Source organism: Balaenoptera acutorostrata, chromosome 19 (genome assembly GCF_949987535.1).
Source record: "Balaenoptera acutorostrata chromosome 19, mBalAcu1.1, whole genome shotgun sequence".
Taxonomy (NCBI): domain Eukaryota; kingdom Metazoa; phylum Chordata; class Mammalia; order Artiodactyla; family Balaenopteridae; genus Balaenoptera; species Balaenoptera acutorostrata.
Window position 1 is genome coordinate 58,263,048 of NC_080082.1, and position 12,591 is coordinate 58,275,638.

Here is a 12,591-nt window from a genome sequence, read left to right on the forward strand (position 1 = left end):
ACTGTGTCTCCAGTACCTAAGAGGACCTTCCAGTAACAATAATATAAAAGCACCAGGTAGTGTTCTAGCACTTCACATCCACTCCCTCATTGAGCAAGGAGGGTTGCTGCTATGCCCATTGTACAGATGAGGAAACTGAGGCACAGAGAGGAGACTAACTTGCTCAAGGCACAGAGCCAATAGGTGGCAGAGCTGGGATATGAACCTGGAGGCCTCATTCCAGAGCCTGCACTCTTCAATATCATACTCTCTGGCTTCAGAATGAAGCTGCAGGGCTTCCCTGGTGGCACAGTGGTTAAGAATCTGCCTGTCAATGCAGAGGACATGGGTTCGAGCCCTGGTCTGGGAAGATCCCACATACCGCGGGGCAACTAAGCCCATGCGCCACAACTGCGGGGCCTGCGCTCTAGAGCCCACGAGCCACAACTACTGAAGACCACGTGCTTAGAGCCTGTGCTCCGCAACAAGAGAAGCCACCACAGTGAGAAGCCCGTGCACCGCAACGAGAAGTAGCCCCTGCTCGCTGCAACTAGAGAAAGCCCGCGCACAGCAACAAAGACCCAACACAGCCAAAAAAATATAAATAAAATAAATAAATTAAAAAAGAAGGGAAGAAAGAAGCTTCAGTGCCACTATGGAAAACAGTATGGAGGTTCCTCAAAAAACTAAAAATAGAATTACCATATGTTCCTGCAATCTCTTTCTTGGGCATATATTTGGAGAAAACCATAATCGAAAAGATATATGCACCCCAATGTTCATAGCAACACTATTTACAATAGCCAAGACATGGGAGCAACCTAATTGTCCATCGACAGATGAATGGATAAAGAAGAGGTGGTATCAATACATATACACGATGGAATACTACTCAGCCATAGAAAGAATGAAATAATGCCATTTGCAGCAACATGGATGGACATAAAGATTATCATACCAAATGAAGTCAGACAGAGAAAGACAAATACCATAAGATATCACTTACATGTGGAATCTAAAATATGACACAAATGAACCTATCAACAAAACAGAAACAGACGCACAGACATAGAGAACAGACTTGTGGTCACCAAGGGGGAGGAGGAGTGGGGGACGGGATTGGGAGTTTGGAATTAGCAGATGCAAACTATTATATATGGGATGGATAAACAACAAGGCCCTACTGTAGAGCACAGGGAGCTATAGTCAATATCCTGTGATAAACCATAATAGTTTATCACAAAAGAATGTGAAAAAGAATGTATATATGACTGAATCACTTTGCTGTACAGCAGAAATTAACACAACATTGTAAATCAACTATACTTCAATTAAAAAAAAGAAATCCTTTGAGACTATAATAATAAAGATATTCTCCTTAAACAAAACAAAGCAAAAAACAGAAGAAGCTGCAGTAAAAATTTACTGAATGAGTTAACACTGCAGAGTGTGGAGAGGATGGGGGGTGGGGAGTTTGGGAAATGTGTTCCAGGTCATTTCAGCTCCCTCTACTTAAAATCCTTTTAAGGGGGATTTTTGTCTTGTTTGCTGGGTTTTTTTCAATGATGGGGAAATGTCCAGCCTTCACAGAATGGGTTTTCTGAGAACGAGTAGCACTGGGCCAGCCTGGCAGATGGGTCCCTGCTCTGCCATGCCAGGTCCTTTAGGGCACAAGGCTCCAAGATTCCAAAGTGCAGCTCCTTCCATGAAGAAAAAAATTCAAGTGTGTCCTATGTCTGAAGCCACCCAGGATATTCATTTTCCTGAAAGAAAAATCCAGATTCACAGATACTGTCCCTTCCTTACCAAAGTCGTTGAAGTTTCCCTGTGTGGGGTCCAGAAAAGAAGAAAGGGTGTAACAAAGGCAATTTGGCCAAAGCCATCTTTGCGCAGGTGATGTGGGTGGCTGAGGAACCGTGCTTCTCTCCCTTCCACTACTACCTCTCACCTTATTTCCTGAGATTCAGCAAGATCATCAACTGCTCTGAAATTAAGACCATTGTTCCTTGATTTCAATGATAATAATAGCTCTCAGCTAACACATGGTCCAAGTTTCAAAGCTGTTATTCTTTGGCCGTGCCATTCTCTCTTTCTTGAAATGTTAATTCAGCATCCCTGGAAGGGGCATACTTTGTATTATTAGCAGCAAGCTACGAGCTGAATATCGGAATAAGAGTTTCAAGAGGAAGTTGTTGAGGGAAAGGTGAGAGATAATTTTGGATTTCTTTTGTCATTCAATAAATACTAAAATACTGGGTGTTGGGGATGCCCACATGTTTATCCTAGCGCTTAGCCTCTCCTTTGTATCAGTTAGCTACAGCTGTGTAAGAAACCATCTTGAAATTTAGTGGCTTAAAACAACAACTTCTTCTTTTTTTTCTCACGTGTCTTTGGGTTGTCTAGACAGTTCTGCTAATCTGGGCCAGGCTTGGTTGACCTTGGCTGGTTTCACTCGTGAATCTGCCATCATCCTCTGGCAGGTTAACTAGAGGCTGGCTGGTTTGGAATTACTTCAGCTGGGATGACTCAATTCTTCTTTACCTCTCCCTCACATCCCTCCAGCAAGCTAGCCCAGGCATGTTCTCATGGCAAAGGTGGAGAAGAAGAGAGAGAAGAGAAATACTCTGAGCCTCTTAAGGCTTAGCCTTGGAATTTGTACACTCCTGCTGTATTCTACCGGCTAAACCAAGTTGTAAATTTCAGTTCAGGGGATGGGAAAAGAGACTCCATCTCTCTTTTTTTTAATTTTTAAAAAATATTTATTTATTTATTTTGGCCCTGCTGGGTCTTAATTGCGGCACGCAGGATCTTCACTGCAGCATGCGGGATCTTTAGTTGCGGCATGCATTTGGGTTCTAGTTCCCCCATCAGGGATCGGACCCGGACCCCCTGCATTGGGAACGAGAAGTCCTACCCACTGGACCACCAGGGAAGTCCCAAGAGACTCCATGTCTTGATGGGAGGAGCTGCGAAAGCACACCGCAAAGCACCCGGATAAGGGGAGGGGTGGAGAAGGGCAGCCTCAAGGCAGGGAAGAGTGGTCTTTCTTATTTCTGCTTCTCCCATGAGCCAACGAAAGTCTGATTCCCATTGTCCACAGTTCCCTCATCTGCCCCACAGTCCTGTTTTCTGACTTTAACCTTCACTTCTTTCTGTGAGTCCCTTAGGTCTCTTTTGGGGCAGCTCTATCCCATTCCTTACTCTCCAAGCCCCCAACCCCACCTCCACCCATCATTGGAGGCTGATGAATCCCCCTCCTACTTCAGGATAAGGCCGATTCCAGCTTCCTTGCCTTTTGTTTATTTCTTCCATCTCCTGTGAGGAAGTGTTTGTTCTCGAGTGCTCATGAGGGAGGGGTTCAACCTGGACTCCTCCCACTTTCTCAGACTTCCCCCACCCCCCGAGTTAGTCACCCTTCTACCTTCCTGTGGGTCAGTCCTCTTGTTTCCATCCCCACGTTTCCACCCCGGTTCAGGCCCCACCATTATCTCTTGCCCTAGACTAACAACAACCCTACACACAGGCATGGTGGGGGATGGTGTCTGGGTTTTAATCCTGGTTCGGCTGTTGATCAGCTGGGTGACCTCAGGGAACTGACTTTGCCTCTCTGTGCTTCAGTTTCCTCCTGCTGTAGACTGAATGTTTATTTCCCCCCAGCCCTCAAACTCTATATGTTGAAACCTAATCCCCCATGTGATGGTATTTGGAGATGGGGCCTTTAGGAGGTGATTAGGTCACGAGGGTGGCGTTCTCATGTATGAGATTAGTTCCCTTAGAAAAGAGACCCCAGAGAGCTCCCTCACCCTTTCTGCCATGCGAGGACGTGCAAGAAGATGGCTGTCTGTGAACCAGGAAGCACCTTGATCTTGGACTTCCCAGCCTCTAGAACAGTAAGAAATAAATTTCTGTTGTTTATAAGCCACCCAGTCTATGGTATTCTGTTCCAGCAGCCTGAACAGACTAAAATACCTCTTCTATAAGACACCTCACTTCTATAGATTAGTGATGATAATAGTATAGTGATGATAACAGTATCTGCTTATAAGGTTGTTTGCTATGCGGATCCGAAAAGCAACCTCATCTGAAGATCTGAAGCACTTGGGACTGTTCTGGTCCTGGAAACTGACAGGGATAAATGGCGATGATTGGATGGGGGTGGGGGGATTGATTCCATCCGACGTGCTAGGTCTGTGCTCAGTATGTCACTGGTCCTCCCAGTGAGCCTAGGGGTTAGTTCCATTTTCCCGATGAGACAACTGAGGCTCAGAGAGGTCACGGTTGCCCAAGGTCACGGTTACTGAATAATTGGGCTACGATTTGAACTGAGATCCATCTGATTCCTAAGTTTCTCTTTCTGACTGTGAGCACCGGCTTCTCCCTTGTCTCCCTGCTTCCCTTCTGAACCCCCCAGTCTCTGCTCCGCAGTCAGCCAAAGGGAGGCAAGGAAGGGGTAAAGCTAATCAAATCTCCCCCTTCCTAAGATTTTTCAGCAACATGACTCAGTCCAATGCATGATCCAAGATTGGATCTTATACTGGCGAAAACATGGCTATAAAGGACATTATTGAAAGGAAGCGAGAGATTTGAATTTGTGGATTAAACGACAGTATTATTGTATCAGTGTTACATTTCCTGATTTTGATAACTGTCCTGGGGTTTTTGAAGAGAATGTCTTTGTTCTGTAGCTCCATGCTGAAGTATTTATAGGGATCAAGGGACAGGATATCTGCCGCTGCCTCTCCAATGTTCAGAAAAGAGTGAGATAAAACACATGTGGGGGGCTTCCCTGGTGGCGCAGTGGTTGAGAATCTGCCTGCCAATGCAGGGGACACGGGTTTGAGACCTGGTCCGGGAAGATCTCACATGCCGCGGAGCGACTAGGCCCGTGAGCCACAGTTGCTGAGCCTGCGTGTCTAGAGCCTGTGCTCCGCAACAAGAGAGGCCGCGACAGTGAGAGGCCTGCGCACCGCGATGAAGAGTGGCCCTCGCTTGCCGCAACTGGAGAGAGCCCTCGCACAGAAACGAAGACCCAACACAGCCAAAAATAAATAAAAAAACAAAAAAAACACATGTGGTTAAATATTATTGACTGATGAACCTAGAAGAATGGAATTCTTTTTACTGTTCTTGTTTGAGAAGAGTAAACTGTAAAAGAGTTTTCTGTAGTTTGATCTTATTTCAAGTGAAAAACAGATCAGCAAAACCACACTCTTCATTCTGCTCCTCAGTAGGTACCCGTGAGAAAGGAAAATCTATGTCCACACAGACACTTGTACACGAAGGTTCAAAGCAGGATTATTCACAGCAGCCAAAAAGCAGAAACAACCCAAATGTCTATCAACTGATGAATGGATAAACCAAATGTGGTGTATCCCAACAGTAGAAATATTTTTTTATTGAAGTATAGTTGATTTACAATGTTGTGTCAGTTCCAGGTGCACAGCAAAGTGATTCAGTTATATATATATATCCTTTTCCATCATAGGTTATTACAAGATATTGAATATCGTTCCCTGTGCTATACAGTAGGACCTTGTTGTTTATCTATTTTATGTTAAAAAAATTTTTATTGCAGTATAGTTGATTTACAATGTTATGTTACTTTCTGCTGTACAGCAAAGTGAATCAGTTATACATATACATATATCCACTCTTTTTAAGATTCTTTTCCCATATAGGTCATTACAGAGTATTGAGTAGAGTTCCCTGTGCTATACAGTAGGTCTTTATTAGTTATCTATTTTATATATAGTAGTGTGTATATATCAATACCAATCTCCCGATTTATCCCTCCCCCCGGTAACCATAAGATTGTTTTCTACATCTGGGACTCTATTTGTGTTTTGTGAATAAGTTCATTTGTACCATTTTTTTAGATTCCACATATAAGCAATATCATATGATATTTGTCCTTCTCTGTCTCACCTACTTCACTCAGTATGACAATCTCTAGGTCCATCCATGTTGCTGCAAATGGCATTATTTCATTCTTTTTTATGGCTGAGTAATATTCCATTGTATATATGTACCACATCTTCTTTATTCATTCCTCTGTCAATGGACATTTAGGTTGCTTCCATGTCCTGGCTATTGTAAACAGTGCTGCAATGAACATTGGGGTGTATGTATCTTTTCGAATTACAGTTTTCTCTGAATATATGCCCAGGAGTGGGATTGCTGGATCATATGGTAATTCTATTTTTAGTTTTTTATGGAACTGCCATACTGTTCTCCATAGTGGTTGTACCAATTTACATTCCCACCAACAGTGTAGAAGGATTCCCTTTTCTCCACAACCTCTCCAACATTTATTATTTGTAGACTTTTTAATGTCAGCCATTCTGACCAGTGTGAAGTGATACCTCATTGTAGTTGTTTTTTTTTTTTTTTTTTGGCTGCACCATGCGGCATGTGGGATCTTAGTTCTCCAACCAGGGATCGAACCTACGCCCCCTGCATTGGAAGTTTGGAGTCTTAACCACTGGACTGCCAGGAAAGTCCCCTACCTCATTGTAGTTTTGATTTGTATTTCACTAATAATGAGCAATGTTGAGCATTATTTCATGTGCCTATTGGCCATATGTATGTCTTCTTTGGAGAAATGTCTATTTAGGTCTTCTGTCCATTTTTTGATTGGGTTGTTTGTTTGTTTTTTTGTTTGTTTTTTGTTTTTTTTTGTTTTTTTTGTTATCAAGTTGTATGAGCTATTTGTATATTTTGGAAATTAAGCCCTTGTCAGTTGCATCATTTACAAATATTTTCTCCCAATCCATAGGTTGTCTTTTTGTTTTGTTTATGGTTTCCTTTGCTGTGCAAAAGCTCATAAGTTTGATTAGGTTCCATTTGTTTATTTTTGTTTTTATTTCTATTGCCTTGGGAGACCCAACAGTGGAATATTATTCATCCATAAAAAGGAATGAAGTTCTGATTCATGCTACAGCATGGGTGAACTTTGAAAACATTATGCTGGGAATTCCCTGGCAGTCCAATGGTTAGGACTCTGCGCTTTCACTGCCAAGGGCCTGGGATCAATCCCTGGTTTGGGGAACTAAGATCCCACAAGCCATGAGGGGTGGCCAAAAAGAAAAAAAGAAAACATCATGCTAAGTGAAAGAAGCCAGACACAGAGGCCATATATTGTAGGATTCCATTTATATGAAATGTCCGGAATAGACAAATCCATAGAGACAGCAGATTCGTGGTTGCCTAGGGTTGGTGGGTAGGGGGGAAATAGGAAGGACTGCTAATGGTACAGGGTTTCTTGTTGGGGTGATGAAAATGTTCTGGAACTAGATAGTGGTGATGGTTGCGCAGCCTTGTGAATATACAATAAACCATGGAATGGTCCACTATACATGAATAAGTTTTATGGTATGTAGATTGCATAGCAATTAAAAGTAATAACGACAGTGACAAGAAAACCTTCAATGACGGTGTATGGCCTTTGGGATCAAACCCCAAATCCCTGGTGTAAGGTCACTCAGTCCCTAAGCCTCTCTCAGCCAAGCTCTCAAGACTCCAGCAGCCCAACCTGCCTTCTTTCCCTGCCGCTGCCACCTCTGGGGCTTTGCACCTGCCCTTCCCCTCCACCCTTGTCTGACTAACTCTATTTATCTTGCAAGTCTTAGCTTACAATTGACTTCCTTCAGGAAGGTGTCCCTTAATCCCCAGAGTCTAAGTCACCGGGTTCCCAAAGTAGCATTTGGGATGATTTCCAGGTGACATTTTAATTGTTATGCATTTATTTTAAAGCGCGTTGGGGAAAAAAGGAACTGGCCCTTCACACCTGTGACTTCATGACTTTTGTTCCTTGGGATGAGCCTAAGGTAGCCCCAGGGGAACCCATCAAAGGAAGAAAAAAGTTGGTTGAAAGAACAAATTTTATTTTATTTTATTGAAGTATAGTTGATTTACAATGTTGTGTTAATTTCTACTGTACAGCAAAGTGATTTGGTGATACATATATATTTTTTCATATTCTTTTCCATTATGGTTTATCACAGGATACTGAATATAGTTCCCTGTGCTATACAGGAGGACTTTGTTGTTTATGAGAGAACACATTTTTAAGGTACAGACAATAGAGGCAGTACTCGGCAAAAGTTGTGAAATAGACCTTTAGGAATAATAGAAGTGGGGAAACCCCGGGGGGCTGAGTTAACTCCACCTGACCTCCCATAGCAGCCGTCAGGCTAATATCTGTCACACTGCGAAATGATTTGTTTTATGTCTGTCTCCCGCACTGGGGTGTGAGTCCCATGAAGGCAGGGCTGGGCCTGGCTCTTCCCCGCTGTGTCCCCAGCACTGCCCGTGCAGGGCGGGGCACGGAGCAGGTGCTCAGAGAGGGTGTGCTGAATAAACTGAGGCCAAGCTGTTCCGGAGTGTGGACTACCCCCAAGGGCACTAGGGAGCCTTAGAAGGGTTTCAATCAGGGGAGTGTCAAGGTTGATCTGTGCTGTAGAAATTCCAGGCTCCCTTTCTAATTTGGACCCGGAAAATCCACATTCCTCCCCATCTGACCTTTCCTATCAGACTCCTCTTTTCCCTTCTCCTCCTCCAGGAAGCCTTCCTGAACTGCAGGCTGGGTCAGGTGCCTGCTCTGGGCTTCCACAACCCACCACCTTCCCCCATCCCAGCCTTGTCTACCTTGGGGGTGGGTCTGTATCCTCCAGAGACTTGTGAGATCTCCACAAGTTCTACCCTAGGCTCTCAGGAACCACTCCAGAGCAGGTGCATTGACTGGACCTCTCTCCACTGTCATCTCCCCAGATCTCCCTCCATTCTTTCCCTCCACCAGCCCCTCCCTAGCTGTTTTTGGATCTTCTCCTCATATACACTGCCATGTGTATTATTTTTTAAATCGTGTGCTTAACACCACTTTCTCACCACTTAAAATTTAAAAAACATTTTTGTATCATGAAATTGACTATTGCCACCATTTAAAATGTACAATTCAGTGGCATTAAGCACATTCACAGTGTTGTACCACCATCACCACTATCTAATTCTCAAAATTTCCCATCACCCCAAAAAGAAACCCTGTGCCCGTGTAGCAGTCACTCGTCACTCCCCCCTCCCCCCAGGCCCTGGCCACCTCTGCTTTCTGTCTCTATGGATTTGCCTCTTCTGGACAGTTCATATAATGGACTCACCCAATATGTGGCCTTTTGGATCTAGCTTCTTACACTTAGCATCCTGTTTTCAACGTTCCATGTTGTAGCATGGATCCATTCCTTTTTGTGGCTGAATAATATTCCATTGTGTGGATAGACCACATTTTGTTGATTCATTCATCTGCTGGTGGACATTTGGGTTGTTTCCACCTTCTGGCTATTGTGAATAATGCTGCTGGGAACATTCATGTACAAGTTATTGTTTGAACACCTGTTTTCAACTATTCTGGGTATACACATAGGTGTGGCCATGTAGTAATTCCAGGTGCAGCTTATGGAGGAAACAGCAAACTGTTGTCCATATTGGTGGCCCCTTTACCCACCAGCAGTGTGTGAGGATTCTGATTTCCCCACATCCTTTCTAACACTTGGTATTGTCCCTTTTTTGGATTATGGCCATTCTAGTGAGGGCGAAGTGGCCTCTCATGGTTTTGACTTGCATTTCCCTAATGACTAATAACCTTGAGCATCTTTTTATGTGCTTCTTGGTCATTTTCTCACTACCTTTTGCAAACTGACCTCAGCTCCTACCACCTTGCTAAAGCCATTTTCCCCATATTCACCAGTCCACTGGTTTCCCTTTTTAAAAAATTTTTTTAAAAATTTATTTTATTGAAGAATAGTTGATTTACAATGTTGTATTAATTTCTGCTTACAGCAAAGTGATTCAGTTTTATATATATATATGTATATATATATGTATATATATACTCTTTTTCATATTTGTTTCCATTATGGTTTATTACAGAATATTGAATATAGTTCTTTCGTCTATACAGTAGGACCTTGTTGTTTATCCACTGGCTTATCTTAATTCCCATTTTTTCCTGTCTCTCAGCAACTCTGGATGCCTTCCTCTCTCTCCCACCATCACCTACCCATTCTTGGTCTTCCTCTTCTTTTTCTGGAGAGAGATGTGGGACCTTGGGCCAGTTATTTAACTTCTCTGTGCCTCGGTTTTTTCATCTGTGAAATGAGACCGCTAACTATTTCGACTTCTTGGTTGTTGTAACAATTCAATGAGCTTAGAAGTGTGCCTGATGATTACACAGTAATGATCAGGGAAGTATTTAATGGTGAGAGGAGTAGGAGGGCTGAGGGCAGAACATTTCCTCATGAAAGGTACTTAAAAAAATTAAAAAGCTGGAGGGTGAAAAAATAAAATAAAATTTAAAAGCTTGCTCTGATACAGAATTTTAGGAAAAACCATCAGAAATTCTTTTATTAAAAAAAAAACCCCACAAGAATATTACTCAGCCATAAAAAAGAATGAAATAATGCCATTTGCAGCAACATGGATGGACCTGGAGATTATCATACTAAGTGAAGTAAGTCAGACAAAGACAAATATAATATGATATCGCTTATATGTGGAATCTAAAAAGAAAAAAAGAAATACAAATGAACTTATTTACAAAACAGAAAGAGATTCACGGACATAGAAAACAAACTTATGGTTACCAAAGGGGAAAGGGGAGGGGGGTAGGGATAAATTAGGAGTCTGGGATTAACATATACACACTACTATATATAAAATAGATAACCAACAAGGACCTACTGTATAGCACAGGGAACTATACTCAATATTTTGTAATAACCTACAAGGGAAAAGAATCTGAAAAAGAATATATATATATATAATATATATATATATGGACTGAATCACTTTGCTGTACACCTGAAACTAACATGACATTGCAAATCAACTATACTTCAATTTAAAAAAGTAAAAAAAAAAACAACCACAAAACTCCTCTACGACAGAAAGCATACAAAATAGTTCACCTTCATTAAGAATCTGCATTAAGAAATAGAGACACAGATGTAGAGAACAAACGTATGGACACCAAGGGGGGAAAGAGGTGTGGGGCGGGGGCGGTGATGAATTGGGGGATTGGGATTGACATATATACACTAATATGTATAAAATAGATAACTAATAAGAACCTGCTGTATAAAAAAATAAATAAAATTCAAAGATTCAAAAAAAAAAAAAGAATCTGCATTAAGCTTCTTATAGCTTTTAAAACAATGCATCAAAAGACAAAAGAGTTTTTAGGGGCAAGTGTAATATGGTGGTTAAAAGTATGAACTTTGGAAAAGGGCTGCCTGGGTCCGAATCCCTGTGACGCCTGATGTGGGCAATTCTATAACCTCTCTGTGACTCAGTTTCCACATGCGTAAAACGGGATGCTGTTAGAACCTGCTAGGATCTTTAGGGACATTCACCGAGTTTATCTATGTACCTGGGTCGGCAGCGCCAGCTCTGGTAGGCGTTAACTTAGAACTACATCATCTCGTAGCCGGTCAAGTTTTCACTCCAGGCCTGGGTCACTTTCCCAGCCATCTAAACCATGTTTCACAAACCCTGTAGCGAACTTATACAGAGGAAGTCTTGACAAGCAAGATCCATAACAGGTCAAAACTCAGCTGCAGGAAGTCGTTCTCATTCTCTGCTCCAGACCTCCCGGAACAGAGAGTAATAATAAAAGTCAAAACCCGGACAACTCTCCCTTCTGCAGGTCAATTCCGCCAGCGTCGTTTTCCGGAGGAGGCAGGCTTCCCTTCTTAAAGGGGCCTCTCCTAGTTTTGACTTTCTCTTCTCTCTCCTAAGAGGGCCTGGCTGGTTTCTCCTCCTCATCCCCCACTTAGCATCTCTCAGGAAGTGGGCCCTCCCTCTCCGTTGGGATGTTAAATCCTGCAGTGATTACTAATAAATAAAGCCACTCTTCATTGAATCTGGATTTCTGTTGGTCCTGAGTACGTGAAGCAGCTCAATTCCCCAAACACCATTGTGGGTTGTAGGGGGCGCAGGTCGGGGGTCCATGGCCTCTATAGCCAAGTCAAGAATTTTCCTAGGGGCCGTTGCTTCGAGGTACGTGGATGAAAAGGGAGAGTTCTCAGAACTTAATATTTTTGTTTACAAGTTTCTAACTTTACAAAGGTCCAAACAGATCTACCCTCCACGCACCCCGGTCTCCCTCCCCACAGACGCTGCAGTTACCAGTTTGTTTCTGCTTTCGAAGATATTCTGTGCATTTAACAAGCAGAAGCTTATTATATTTTCTCACCTCCCCCTTAAATTATTATACACTCTTCCTCCTTCATTGCCTTTCCCCCTTAACTGAATTCATAGCTTATTCCGCGTCGGTTCATGTATTACTTCCTCATTTTACGGTTATTTCATGTCCCCCTGTGGGCCGGACCACAGCTTATTTAATGAGTCCCCTATCCATGGACAGCTAGGTTGTTTTCGGGTTTGTTTATCCTTACTACTGTTTATGAAAACAAAAACAATATTCCCTACCCCCTTGGTTAGCATTTATCAAGAAACCTGCGGAAGCCTCAACCTGCCCGCCCCCGCTGCCAGCCTCCACTTAGAGTATCCCCATCTCCAGGGTTCCAGTGCTTTGGCGGCGCGTCTTATGTGGGTTGCCTG